Source organism: Ascaphus truei, chromosome 9, assembly GCF_040206685.1.
Source record: "Ascaphus truei isolate aAscTru1 chromosome 9, aAscTru1.hap1, whole genome shotgun sequence".
Classification (NCBI taxonomy): Eukaryota; Metazoa; Chordata; class Amphibia; order Anura; family Ascaphidae; genus Ascaphus; species Ascaphus truei.
The window spans coordinates 20,566,083-20,580,712 of record NC_134491.1 but is presented as its reverse complement, the minus strand read 5'-3'; the positions used below and the strand labels follow the sequence as shown (position 1 = coordinate 20,580,712).

At 52.3% G+C, this 14,630-nt stretch overlaps 1 protein-coding gene across 9 annotated transcripts in view; it reads right to left on the bottom strand.

The window, feature by feature from the left end:
• Nucleotides 1-14,630, bottom strand: part of FOXP4 (forkhead box P4) — a 211,714-nt gene that overhangs the window by 104,584 nt on the left and 92,500 nt on the right. Inside the window, exons 1-2 of one of the 9 annotated variants that reach the window (XM_075613627.1) lie at nucleotides 12,445-12,596; nucleotides 9,872-10,030 (exon numbers count right to left, since the gene is read on the bottom strand). The exons of 6 other annotated variants lie outside the window; for them this stretch is intronic. The gene's annotated coding sequence lies outside the window, so the exon portion shown is untranslated. Of the gene's footprint in view, nucleotides 1-9,871; nucleotides 10,031-12,444; nucleotides 12,597-14,630 lie in introns of those variants that run through there. 2 more of the 9 variants (XM_075613622.1, XM_075613623.1) reach the window with 2 other exon arrangements.

Below are 14,630 nucleotides of genomic sequence, written 5' to 3'. Positions count from 1 at the left end.
ACTAGCTGAGAGACACGGCGTTGCCCGGGATGTAAATCCGTAATTGGTAGTATTATTTATAAATCGTGGAACAATAGGTGAGTATTTGTTGTAAAGGTTGGATAATAATGTTGAAAAGAAAGATGGAATAAAATGTAATACGATGTTGTTTAAAAATGGTTTATTGTAAACACACCACAGTACAATGTATATTTTGGTGACATAACAGATGTAAAAATGTGAGGCGTGTGTCCTGCTAGGGTGTGAGGCGGCGGGTGGCGCGTGGGTTGTGAGTGCTGTCTGTGAGTGGGGGTCCTGCTAGGGTGTGGAGGTGGTGGGTCAGTGATGTTGGCGGGGGGAAAGGGGAGCGGAGGGCGGGGGGAAAGAGGAGCGGAGGGCGGGGGGAAAGGGGAGCGGAGGGCGGGGGGAAAGGGGAGCGGAGGGCGGGGGGAAAGGGGAGCAGAGGGCGGGGGGAAAGGGGAGCAGAGGGCGGGGGGAAAGGGGAGCAGAGGGCGGGGGGAAAGGGGAGCAGAGGGCGGGGGGAAAGGGGGAGCGGGGGGGAAAGGGGAGCGGGGGGGAGAAAGGGGAGCGGGGGGGGAGAAAGGGGAGCGGGGGGGAGAAAGGGGAGCAGGGGGGGAGAAAGGGGAGCGGGGGGGGAGAAAGGGGGGGGGGAGAAAGGGGAGCGGGGGGGGAGAAAGGGGAGTGGGGGGGAGAAAGGGGAGTGGGGGGGAGAAAGGGGAGTGGGGGGGAGAAAGGGGAGTGGGGGGGAGAAAGGGGAGTGGGGGGGAGAAAGGGGAGTGGGGGGAAGAAAGGGGAGTGGGGGGGTAAGGGGAATGGGGGGGTAAGGGGAATGGGGGGGAATGGGGGGGAAAGGGGAATGGAGGTTGATGGGGGGGAAAGGGGAATGGAGGGGGATGGGGGGGAAAGGGGAATGGGAAAGGGGAGCGGAGGGGGGGGAAAGGGGAGCGGAGGGGGGGGGAAAGGGGAGCGGAGGGGGGGGGGAAGGGGAGCGGAGGGGGGGGAAAGGGGAGCGGAGGGCGGGGGGAAAGGGGAGCGGAGGGCGGGGGGAAAGGGGAGCGGAGGGCGGGGGGAAAGGGGAGCGGAGGGCGGGGGGAAAGGGGAGCGGAGGGCGGGGGGAAAGGGGAGCGGAGGGCGGGGGAAAGGGGAGCGGAGGGCGGGGGGAAAGGGGAGCGGAGGGCGGGGGGAAAGGGGAGCGGAGGGCGGGGGGAAAGGGGAGCGGAGGGCGGGGGAAAAAAGGGGAGCGGAGGGCGGGGGAAAAAAGGGGAGCGGAGGGCGGGGGAAAAAAGGGGAGCGGAGGGCGGGGGAAAAAAGGGGAGCGGAGGGCGGGGGAAAAAAGGGGAGCGGAGGGCGGGGGAAAAAGGGAGCGGAGGGCGGGGGAAAAAGGGAGCGGAGGGCGGGGGAAAAAGGGAGCGGAGGGCGGGGGGAAAAAGGGAGCGGAGGGCGGGGGGAAAAAGGGAGCGGAGGGCGGGGGGGAAAAGGGAGCGGAGGGCGGGGGGAAAAAGGGAGCGGGGGGGAAAGGGGAGCGGGGGGGAAAGGGGAGCGGGGGGGGAGAAAGGGGAGCGGGGGGGAGAAAGGGGAGCGGGGGGGGAGAAAGGGGAGCGGGGGGGGAGAAAGGGGAGTGGGGGGAGAAAGGGGCATGGGGGGGGAAAGGGGAATGGGGGGGGGAAAGGGGAATGGGGGGGGAAAGGGGAATGGGGGGGGAAAGGGGAATGGGGAGTGGGGGGAAAGGGGAATGGGGAGGGGGGGGAAAGGTGAGTGGGGGAGGGGGGGAAGGGGAGAAGGGGAAGGGAAGAGCAGTGGGCATATGTATTGTCATAATTTATGTATGTGCATGCCCCCCCCCCTCCGGGCGTCCGTCCCCCCGCTGGTTCGGCGGGTGGTCGTTCCCCGTGACTCGCCCCTCCCCCCCCGTTCCCCGTGACTCGCGGCTCGCCCCCCCCCCCCCCCGTTCCCCGTGATTTGCGGCTCGCCCTCCCCCGTTCCCCGTGACTTGCCCGCCCCCCATTCCTCGTGACTCGCGCTCCCCCCCCCCTCCCCAGGCGCCCGCTTTCCCCCGATGTGCCGCCCGGCTGAGTGAGGCGTGCAGGCGGCGGCAGGAAGCGCCCTGTGTGGGCCTGAGGCACGAGGCTCCGCGCCTGAAATAGGAGAGTTACTGGCAGTGGTGTGACTTACCTGAGTGGGAGGTAGCGCTGGGGAGGTAAGGGAGCGGCTGGGGTTGGAGGGCCGCGCTTCCCCTCCGTCTGGAGCCGGTGCAGGGCGGCGCACGTGATGGGGGGGGACGGACAGAGGGGGGGGGGAGGGTGTGTGTGTGTGTGTGTGTGTCCTGTCTGTCTATCTGTGTCCTGCCTGTGTATCTCAGTGTGTGTGTGTATCTTTGTGTGTGTGTGTGCATCTTTGTGTGTATCCTGTCTGTATATGTGTGTCCTGTCTGTGTATCTCAGTGTGTGTGTGTGTGTATCTGTCTCAGTGTGTGTGTATCTTTGTGTGTGTCTCAGTGTCCTGCCTGTGTGTCTCCGTGTGTGTGTGTGTGTGTGTGTGTGTGTGTGTGTGTGTGTGTGTATCTCTGTGTGAGTGTATGTGTGTGTCCGGCCAATGAGAGGTGTGCGGGGGCGGGCCAAGGGAGCCAATGAGATTGCCGCTAGGGACACAGGGAGGGACACAGGGAGACACATACAGACCCGGACACATAGGACACTTTCAGAAATATATAGTAGATATAGGCAATACGATACCACATCAAGATGAAATATCAGAGGCAGCACTCCAAATGGTAATCAAAATATTGTATTGATGTCTTGTTGATTCAATACAATATTTTGATTACCATTTGGAGTGCTGCCTCTGATATTTCATCTTGATGCGGTATCGTATTGCCTACATTATTTTGTTGATTCAGACGGAGTGCTTGTGGTTCTTTCAAACTGATATATATATATATATATATATATATATATATATTTCAGAATAAATGAGTTCTTCAGTATTAGGTGATACCTTTTTTATTGGACTAACAATTTATGTAATAGGACAAGCTTTCGAGAGTTATCCTCTCTTCTTTAGGACAAGCAATACCGATATACATCAGTGTATGTATGTATATATATATATACTAGCTGAGAGCCCCGGCGTTGCCCGGGATGTTTGTGGTGTGGGTGTGGCATTTGGGTGGGGAGTGGTCCACGCGGCCCATGTGCGGTGGTAGTGCTGCTGTGGCTGTACTGATGGTGATTGTATTGGTGTGCTGATTTGGGAGGGTTTGGTGCTGATGTGGGGGTGCGGATGTGGGTGTGCCGATGGGGGAGGTGCAAAGGTGGCGATGTGTGGGTGCTGATGGTGTTGATGGGGGCTGGGAATGGTGGGGAGCCGAGAATGCCAGTGTGCTGGGAGGGCATGGGATACCGGTGTGCTGATGTGGTGGTGCTGGGGTGTGTGTGTGTATACATGTTTGTGTGTATACATTGTATGTGTGTGTGTATACATGTGTGTGTGTGTGTGTATGTGTACGTGTATGTGTATACACGTGTGTGTGTGTATACACGTGTGTGTGTATACACGTGTGTGTATACACGTATGTGTGTGTATACACGTGTGTGTGTATACACGTGTGTGTGTATACACATGTGTGTGTGTATACACGTGTGTGTGTGTGTGTATACACGTGTGTGTGTGTGTGTATACACGTGTGTGTGTATACACGTGTGTGTGTATACACGTGTGTGTGTGTATACACGTGTGTGTGTGTATACACGTGTGTGTGTATACACGTGTGTGTGTATACACGTGTGTGTATACACGTGTGTGTGTATACACGTGTGTGTGTATACACGTGTGTGTGTATACACGTGTGTGTATGTATATATTGTGTGTGTGTATACGTGTGTGTGTATACACGTGTGTATACACGTGTATACATGTTTGTGTGTGTGTATACATGTTTGTGTGTATACATTGTATGTGTGTGTGTGTATAAGTGTGTGTGTGTGTGTGTGTGTGTGTGTGTGTGTACATTTGTGTGTGTGTACACATGTTTGTGTGTGTATACACATGTGTGTGTATACACATGTGTGTGTGTGTGTATACGTGTGTGTGTGTGTGTGTGTGTGTGTGTGTATACATGTGTGTGTGTGTATACATGTGTGTGTGTGTATACATGTGTATGTGTGTATACATGTGTGTGTGTATACACATGTGTGTGTACACATGTGTGTGTGTACACATGTGTGTGTGTGTACACATGTGTGTGTGTACACATGTGTGTGTACACATGTGTGTGTATACACATGTGTGTGTGTGTATACACATGTGTGTGTGTATACACATGTGTGTGTATACACACATGTGTGTGTATACACGTGTGTGTGTATACACGTGTGTGTGTGTATACACGTGTGTGTGTGTGTGTGTATACATGTGTGTGTGTATACATGTGTGTGTGTGTATACGTGTGTGTGTATACATGTGTGTGTGTGTATACATTATGTGTATGTATACCTGTGTGTATACGTGTGTGAGTGTATACGTGTGTGTGTATGTGTACATGTGTGTGTGTGTATGTCTCCATGTGTGTGTGTGTATGTCTCCATGTGTGTGTGTACGTGTACATGTGTGTGAGTATACGTGTACATGTGTGTGTGTACGTGTCTACGTGTACATGTGTGTGTGTGTGTGTACGTGTACATGTGTGTGTGTGTACGTGTACATGTGTGTGTGTGTGTGTGTAGGGGAGGTGGGGGGGGTGAAGGGGAGGTGGGGGGGGTGAAGGGGAGGTGGGGGGGTGAAGGGGAGGTGGGGGGGGGGTGAAGGGGAGGTGGGGGGGGTGTGAAGGGGAGGTGAAGGGGGGTGGAGGGGAGGTGAAGGGGGGGTGGAGGTAGGTGGAAGGGAAGTGGAGTGAGGGGAGGGTGAGGGGAGGTGAAGGGGGGTGAGGGGAGGTGAAGGGGGGTGAGGGGAGGTGAAGGGGGGTGAGGGGAGGTGAAGGCCGCTCCCTCACCCGTCCGGCCGCTCACTCACCCGTCCGGCAGCTCCCTCACCCGTCCGACCGCTCCCACGTGGATCTGAGGCGGGAGGCAGCTTGTTGTGGCCGCTCCCCCGCTGTGTCCCGGGCGCTCGCTCCCCCGCTGACTGTAGCGGCGCCGGGGGGTGGGGGGGTGGAGGGGAGGTGATTTGAAGGGGGGTGAGGGGTGGGTGAAGGCCGCTCACTCACCCGTCCGGCCGCTCCCACGTGGAACTGAGGCGGGAGGCAGTTTGTTGTGGCCGCTCCCCCGCTGTGTCCCGGGCACTCGCTCCTCCGCTGACTGTAGCGGCGCCGGGGGGGGGGGGTTTGAAAGCGCGGGAGACACGGGGAGAGGAGGAGTTGCGCGCGGGTGTGGAGGCTGATTTCGGGGAGGAAGAGGCGGAGGCACCGGCGGGTATGTGAGGCCCCCCCCGGGTTATACATGCTGCTAATGTACACCCCCCCTACTGTGTGTGTGTGTGTGTGGTGTCCGTGTGTGTGTGTGGTGTCCGTGTGTGTGTGTGTGTGTGTGGTGTCTGTGTCTGTGTGTGGTGTGTGGTGTGTGGTGTGTGTGGTGTGTGTGGTGTGTGGTGTGTGGTGTGTGGTGTGTGGTGTGTGGTGTGTGGTGTGTGGTGTGTGGTGTGTGGTGTGTGTGTGTGTGTGTGTGTGTCTCTCCTTTGGCCCGTCACTCCGCCTCAGGCCAATGAGAGGTGTGCGGGGGCGGCCCAAGGGACCAATGAGATTTCCCCTAGGGACACCGGACATCCAGCAGGCAGGCAGGCAGGCAGGCTGGCATGCATGCATGCAGGCAGGCATACAGTGCTTTCACTAATATAGTATAAGATATATATATATATATATATATATATATATATATATATATATATATATATGTATATATATATATATATATATATATATATATATATATATATATATAATATATATTTTTATATATATATATTACTGCCTTGAGAAAGGTCCCCTGTGAGGACCGAAACGTTGGCTTTTGTGCCACCTACTCTAATACAATCTTTTTGAAAATTACCTGAGTGCTGTCTCGTTCCTACTGCGTTGCTGCGGTTGCACCACTGCTGTGAGGAACACCCCCCTGCCTGTTAACTACTGCTAAGGGACATGCACCTACCTTTTACTGCATACACGTGAGTGCCAACTACTCTCCATTGACATATAATATATTACATTTTAAGTTATGGTGGGTGAAAAAGGCGACAAGAAACCTCCACCGTTAGCATATAGCAAATAAAAATATCACTTGTGAGCACATTCACATGTCTTAGACGGGTCTGCAACCCTGCCTTTCACCATTATCACCCAGCATACAGTGCTTCCACTGCAGCAAGGGGGGGAAATGACATGCAAAAAAGCAGTCACCTTTTGCCTGAAATCCATTTTTAAAGGTAACCCTTATAAGCTAATGCTCTCTGTTAACACAGCTTTTAAGCACAGCATGGGAATCAGATGCAAAGCCAGAGAAACCACTCACAGACATGTTTTATATAATTCTTAATGTATCAAGTTAAATTACAATAAGCTTGTGGCCCATCTGCTCATAAATTCTGACCCGTTGTCCCCTTTGGAAAACGAATTGAAGAGCCCTGCTATAAAGTATTCATGAGAAGAACGCTTCACTCTCCTACTTTCCTCACCCCCCCCCCCCCCCTCAATCAGAACTGTAACAGTGACCATCCTGTGGGCAGTATTCTTCTAGGGAGGCGGGGGGGGGGGGGGGAGTATTACTGCAATAACACCTCACTGAGCCCCTTTGCAGACCTGGGCTACTCACTGTTATCTAGAGCAGTGTTTCTCAACTGGTGGGTCACGAAAGGTCGCCAAGATGGGATGCAGCCGGTGCCACCAGCCACCAACGCTGGTGATAGGACAACTATCCCAGCGGCTCCCCATGCAGCCCGGCAGTCACCGCAATCCTCCACCTCCTCCAGTCGGTGACGGAAGTTGGGTCCGACTTCCGCCAGACCAGAAGAGGATGCTGCAAAGTCCCTGTACCGGCGCAGGACTGGAGACCTCCTCACCCCAAGGTAAGATTGAGTGGAGAGTGAGGGGAGACTGTAAGGGGGGACAGAGGGAAGGGGGGGGACAGAGGGAAGGGGAGGGGACAGAGGGAAGGGGGGAACAGAGGGAAGGGGGAGTGTAAGGGGGGGGAAGAGAGAAGGGGACGTGTATGGCGGGGGGAAAACAGAGAGAAGGGATAGTGTAAGGGGGGAAACAGAGGGAAGGTGGTAGTGTAAGGGGGGAAACAGAGAAAAGGGGAGAGTAAGGGGGGAACAGAGAGAAGGGATAGTGTAAGGGGGGAAACAGAGGGAAGGCGGTAGTGTAAGGGGGGAAACAGAGAGAAGGGGAGAGTAAGGGGGGAACAGAGAGAAGGGGAGAGTGTAAGGGGGGAACAGAGAGGTGTGGAGAGTGTAAGGGGAGGAAGAAAAGGGGGAACAGAGAGGAACAAAGAGGAGAGAGTAAGGGGGGAGAGAAAGAAGGGGGGGTGTAAGAGGGAAGTGTAAAAGGTGGACGAGACGGGGGAGTGTAAAGGTGGAAGAGAGGAGAAGAGAGAGGGGGGCGTGTAAAGGTGGAAGAGAGGAAGGAGTGTAAAGGTGGAAGAGAGGAGGGAGTGTAAAGGTGGAAGAGAGGAGGGAGAATAAAGGTGGAAGAGAGGAGGAAGTGTAAGAGGGGAAGAGAGAGGGGGGAGTGTAAAGGTGGAAGAGAGGAAGGAGTGTAAAGGTGGAAGAGAGGAGGGAGAATAAAGGTGGAAGAGAGGAGGAAGTGTAAAAGGGGAAGAGAGAGGGGGGAGTGCAAAGGTGGAAGAGGAGGGAGTGTAGCACTTATAGTGGCGACGTCGCGTCAAAACAAATGCATTGCTGCCGTCGCGTGCGCTAATAGTAAGAGCGACGCGACGGCTTGGTCGCGATCGCTAGAAGTCATCTCAATTTGATTTTTCCAGCGACCGCAGCCTGACGGCTCCGGCACTATACGCGTAGTCTAAGGCCTTGTATATAGTAGGCGCACACGCGCGCCTGTAGCACAGGCAATCCGTGGCCTGCGGGGTCTGGAGGAGGAGACGCGACAAAGAGCAGCTCTAACTTACTGTAATGTTGGGGCGTGCCTGTGACATCACGTTAGCGGTTCGCCCTCATTGGCTGAACCGCGCACGTGACCCGGCCGTCGCGCGCCAAAATCAAAACATTTTGTCTCGCCACGCATCAGCCGCCTCATCGCTCTCGTACACACGCGCTCTATGGCCATGCGCATTGCCTTCCTGCATTTTGTGTTCGGCGCGCGCATATGGACGCAAAGAGGGGAAGAGAGAGGGGGGAGTGTAAAGGTGGAAGAGAGGAGAGAGTGTAAGGCCGCGTACATAGTACAGTGTGTTGCTTCACGCACGCCTGTACTTGCTGCGATCTGTGTCCTGCAGTGTTGCACGATGGGGGGCGTGCCCATGACGTCACGTGAGCGGTTTGCCCTCATTGGCTGACCTGCGCACGTGGCATCCATTTCTTTGTATTCATATTTGTAATCGAATCTACTGTACAGTACTATGGTCGCAGCCCGAGAGGGGAAGAGAGAGAGGGAGGCGTGTAAGAGGGGAAGAGAGAGAGGGAGGAGTGTAAGAGAGGAGTGTAAGGGGGGGAAGAGAGAGATGAGGAGTGTAAGAGGGGAAGAAAGAGATGGGGATTGTAAGGGGGGGGGGAGAGAGATGGGGAGTGTAAGGGGGGGGAGAGAGATGGGGAGTGTAAGGGGGGGAAGAGTGAGGGAGGAGTGTAAGGGGGGGAAGAGTGAGGGAGGAGTGTAAGGTGGGAAGAGAGAGGAGCGTAAGGGGCAAAGAGAGAGGAGTGTAAGGGGGAAGAGAGAGGAGTGTAAGGGGGAAGAGAAAGAGGAGGGAGTGTAAGGTGGGGGGTAGAGGGAGAGGAGGGAGTGTAAGGTGGGGGGGGAGAGAGAGGGGTGTAAGGGGGAAGAGGGAGAGGAGGGAGTGTAAGGGGGGAAGAGAGGTGGGGAGTGTAAGGGGGAAGAGAGAGGAGTGTAAGGGGGAAGAGGGAGAGGAGGGAGTGTAAGGTGGGGGGGTAGAGAGAGAGGGGTGTAAGGGGGACTTGATGGCGGTAAGTAAAAATCACTCCTGGGAAAAAGTGGGGTTCTGTTTTTATCATGGCGGGACTATGATTTTTTTTACTATATGGTTGATGGGACCTAAAATACAAAAGGTTGAGAACCGCTGATATAGGCGACCAACTGGGCAGCTTTTGGACAAGATTCCCCAATTGAAATCAACAGGGAATTTCGGGCCGAGGACGGTCCGATCGCCTGCCACGGCTGATATACAATAAGCGCCCTAGAGACGGGATATGGATACTCAGTAGCATTATGTAGTATTGAATGATCGCTCTCTGGGGTCAAAAGTAATTTTCCTTGAACATGAACTCCGAGTCCTGGGTTTGATGTCATGCTTTTCCTGCAGATCCCCTGGTGTTCTGTGACTTGCGAGAGCTCCGTGACTCACTCCACTCAGCACTGAAATAGGGGGTATACCACAGCTGGGCTCTTACTCACTACACATGAATTCATGAATTTCAATGAAAGGAAAACCCAGCTCCTCATATCATATCCAGCCAGAGCCGTCCTTCAAGGGGGGAATTTTCTGTAATTACCCTAAAGGGAGCCGTCCCCACTCTCAGTCACAACATTGACCCGCTGCCTGGGAACTGACAGAGAAATTACAGGCTGCAGAGCTCTGCAGGGGGATCATTCTCCGCTCATACAGAAGACAGACAGCGGAGAGACCTCAAAAGGAAGACGAGCAGCGTTGGGCTGTGAAATATCTCTTTTGTCTCTGCTGTAAATACAATCTATACTTACCGCTAATTAGCATTTTAACCCATTGGCTGGCGGAAGGTTTGCTAGTGTAGTGATCATATAACCATGGTCTGCACCGACTTCAGGACGTAAGAGGAGGTCTTCCCCCCCTCTCCCGTTCCAATGGGAATCTCAGCAAACGGAGGGCCGAGGGCTTGATCCCTAGAAATTGGCAAACCGTCAATGACTTTGGGGCGATGTCATAGGGACCCCCAAGAAGCCACACAAAGGGTTAGGACAGGGGTTCTCAACTTGTCCTAAAAGATCCCCGCAGCAGGTCAGGTTTTCAGGATGTCCCAGATTCAGCATAGGTGGCTAAATCAGTGGCTCAGTCTTGTGCTGAAGCAGGGATATCCTGATAATCTGACCTGTTGCTGGCTCTTGAGGACTGGAGTTGACTACTCCTGATCTAAAGGGAAATGGCAGAAAGAGCAGAGGCAGCTAGCTCAGAGTTCAGCACCCAGGATGCATCTGTTCTGGTCCACAGGGTGATAAGTTGAGAACATCAACTTTGAAAAAGGACATTCCCAAATTGAATGTAATGTCCCTTTAAGAAAAGGAAAGACGAAGACCAAATGAGGGAGACAGAGAGATGAGTAAACAGGAAGCAGCCAATGATGTGGAAGGAATGTGTTAGTGTAGCACGTCTGAGAGAGAGGGTTTCCGTAATTTGCCTTTCATAATTCTGCACTTACGTGATATTAGTAAACCAGACAAACACAGAGCGGGACGCAGGCCCACATCCAACCCCAGGCCTGGCCAAAACTCCCCCCTCCTACCTCCCTCCTCCCAGCGGTGTCTGGGAGTCCTGGTCTGTGAAGCATCCAAAAGCAGATACTTCTTGAGAAAAGCTTGGGCAATGTCAAGAGCGCACAGGGCTGAACATCTCAGGCTTGCCAAGTCTTATTCAACACGCTGTGAGGCTGCTTCCCGGTGCTGGAGAACAGTTCATCTCCAGTAACATGAATTGGACTCAAATCTTCTCCAGAATAGAGAAGCGGCTTCACAGTAAAATGGGCATTAGGCTTTAGAACGTCAATCTCACTCAGGGGTGATAAAAAATAGCCCTTGTGGTGTATTTGCATGTCTCAGGCAGGTCTGCAGCCCGGTTTATCCCCATTATCGCTTAGCAAACAGTGCTTCCACTGCAGCCAGGGATTCTGGGTAATAACATGCAAATGAGCACATCACTCTTTACTTCTTATCCATGGTAACATGGGACTCCTATAAGCGTCTGCCTGCCGCATTACGAGGCTTTTCAGCACAACATGGGTAAAAGAAGTGCAGAGCCAGTAACCTACTCACAGACGGCTATTTGGATCTTTTAGATGTTATGAGTGCGAGATTGTTGCCGAGAAAGCAGTGTCGCATTATAAATACAAGATGATAATTTCAGCAATATAGTTTACATTGTTAGGTTTTTGACATTATTAATTTTAGGTTTCCTGTTACATTTCAGTGGTAGGAAAGGGGGGAGGAGAGTTCATATCCTACTTCCAGAGAAACTGTTTAAACTCCTCATCCATCAGGTTTTTTTTTTTGCATTTCATAATTCTTAAATATTCACGATCTCTCTTCCACGCACACAACTATTAGTAATTATTAGGTCACAGCCTTTCAGGCTCTTTCACAAATGTTTCTGTGGAAACACAAATAAAACAAAAAAAAAAAAAAAGGTGCAGGAGATTCGGGGTTTGTTCTTTCATCATCAGCCCCAAATATTTGCTCTGACCCTCCTGTAACAATAATGTCAGATAGGGTCTCCTTCACAAATCTGTAATCAGCAGCGCAACCTACTCTGCACATACCACACTTAAAGCAAACACTTCCAGGAGTTGTTTATCACCCAAGCATCTTAAACAAACCTCTTGTGAGGCTCCTGCTGATACTATAGACTGGCTGAGGACTGATCTTCTCCTCTGAGGTTCATACCTTTTTGTTTCATCTTTACATGCACTTTCCTTACATCAGGTGATAAGAAGCCTCCTTCACCAAGGGCAGGGGGGAAAGCCGTAATACCTCCCCCCCCCCAATGAGTATCTAACGCTCAATGTTTCATACGACAGCTCCACTCTCAGAGGTAACCCTGGACTTGTGGGGAAGCCTTTATTTACTGTGCCTCACTGTGAAGAGTCATCAAATGCAGCAAGTTTTTACTATTTTTGGCCACAGAACATCTACCTGCAGCTACTGTCTCCAACAGACCTCGTAGACCAGTCCTCAAGCGCCACCAACAGGCCAGGTTTTTAGGATATCCCTGCCTTAGCACAGGTGGCTCAGACACTTATTCACCTGAATAGCATTTTGATCCCTCTCTTCTCTGCCCCAGAGGCCTGTGTAATGAAGGCTGAGCGCACTGTGCGAGTCTCCTGACACTGGACAGGCAGCGGCGCACGAGGGAGTGTAGGAAGGATGAGGGAGGTGTTGGGGGAAACCTGCCAGCATCATATTTATATTTTCTCAGAATGAAGTCCCTGCAGATCAGGGCGGAAGCTGCTTTCACTCTCCGTGTTTACATATAAGCAGGCGGAATTTCCATTCTCCCTACCTGGAAGCCGCAGGCACAAAATACTCACGTTACTTCTGAACAAACTTTTCGCACCTCAATAGGTACTCTTCCTTCTGTTCCCTCCTTCTCCAGCCTGAGGTTTTGCAAAAGTACAGCCCCCCAGGTGAGTGAGGGGGATCTGCAACACAAGGCACTCTGTGACAAGAAGCGACCCCCCCCCCAAGTTTTCTTTTTTAAATCCCTTCGTGGCTAAGGAGGCCAGCAACACACTGCTCTGCATGTCACGTGTGCATACGCTGCTCTGCGTGTCACGTGTGCATACGCTGCTCTGCGTGTGGTGTGTATCCACTGTTCTGTCATATGTATACGCTGCTCTACGTGTCATATGTGCATACACTGTCTGAGTGTGATATGTGCATACACTGTCTGAATGTCATACAGTATGTGCATACACTGCGTGTCATATTTGCATACGCTGCTCTGCAATGCATTGCTGGACACTGGCAGAGAACAGTTTAAAGGTGTGTTCACTCTTACTAAAAATACATTGCCAAACAAATACACCACACCCCAGAAGCTGGGCCTATGCAAGGGGAAGTGCTGAAGCAGCTCTGAAAACACACGTTGAAAATTCAATCTCACTTAACCCCTTGACAGAGTTCAAATGCATTTCAGGCCCCTCTGGGGTTTATTATGGAAGGGTGGTGGCCACCTTCTTATGGTTTTAAGAGCCCCACCCATTTATCCCCAGGTGATCTGCTAATGGCAAGGTATACAAGATATTTACATTCTGACGCAGAGAGTTTTCTTCCATGAAAAGTAGTGAGAAGAAGATGGAATTCATCTCAGAGGACATACTGCAGAATGATTACATTAGAAGTTAGGATTTGCCTTACACGGGGTTACCTTGGCATGGTGGGCAAGCTTTAAATACCATGGCCAAATTATGTAACACAAATCCCAATGTAAATTAAATATTAGGAAGAGTTATTAAAGATGTGCAGACCATGATATTTATTTATAGAATGTGTTACCAGGAAGTAATACATTGAGAGTTACCGCTCGTTTTCACGTATGTCCTGGGATATGAGTCATGAAGTGGTTAATAGTGATGTCATGTTAGGATTTGGCTTACTTAGAGGTGTGCTGATCCGGTGTATTAAGCACATCCACTAGGCTGCCCTCCATCTTAACGGGAATGCCCACATTTTCCAATCGCTGTATGAATGTTTTTAAAGAATGAGACGTATAAGTATGAGAAGTATTTCAGAGGTGGGAAGGGCACTGTTACCCATCAATGCACTTTCCTGTACTCCAAATGTCTGAGTCTCTATAAACACCACTTACATTGTTAGCTCTTCAATGCAGGGACTCCTTTCTGTCAATATTTCATTCACTTGATACACTTCTCTGTTTTCTACAATATATCCAGGTATTATATGCAGAACACCATGTCTGTAACACATTACACATGGTAAGTGCTACATAGAAATGTCTGTATATTTTTTCATACATAGGCACACACATCGCAACTGGACTAACACGGATATATATATATAAGTAATGGTACAAACAAGCCAGCATCTTTCCTGGTAATACAGTGCCTGGTGTTTCTGTTGGCAATGCCAAGTCTGGAGCAACAAGGTGACCCCTGATAAATTCCATATGGCCAAAACAGTCACCCAGAGCACACGTCTGCTGATCGAGCCAAAAGGACAGAATCTGCTTTAACCTGCCAGGTATACAGTGGAGCTCCAAATCCCTGCCCTCTGCATACAGGGGGCTGCCGGTTACCCTGCCCTCTGCGTACAGGGGGCTGCCAGATACCCTGCCCTCTGCGTACAGGGGGCTGCCAGCTACTCTGCGTACAGGGGGCTGCCAGATACTCTGCCCTCTGCGTACAGGGGGCTGCAAGATACCCTGCCCTATGCGTACAGGGGGCTGCCAGATACCCTGCCCTCTGCGTACAGGGGGCTGCCAGATACCCTGCCCTATGCGTACAGGGGGCTGCCAGATACCCTGCCCTATGCGTACAGGGGGCTGCCAGATACCCTGCCCTATGCGTACAGGGGGCTGCCAGATAGCCTGCCCTCTGCGTACAGGGGGCAAGGGGGCTGCCAGATACCCTGCCCTCTGCGTACAGGGGGCTGCCAGATACCCTGCCCTCTGCGTACAGGGGGCTGCCAGATACCCTGCCCTCTGCGTACAGGGGGCTGCCAGATACCCTGCCCTCTGCGTACAGGGGGCTGCCAG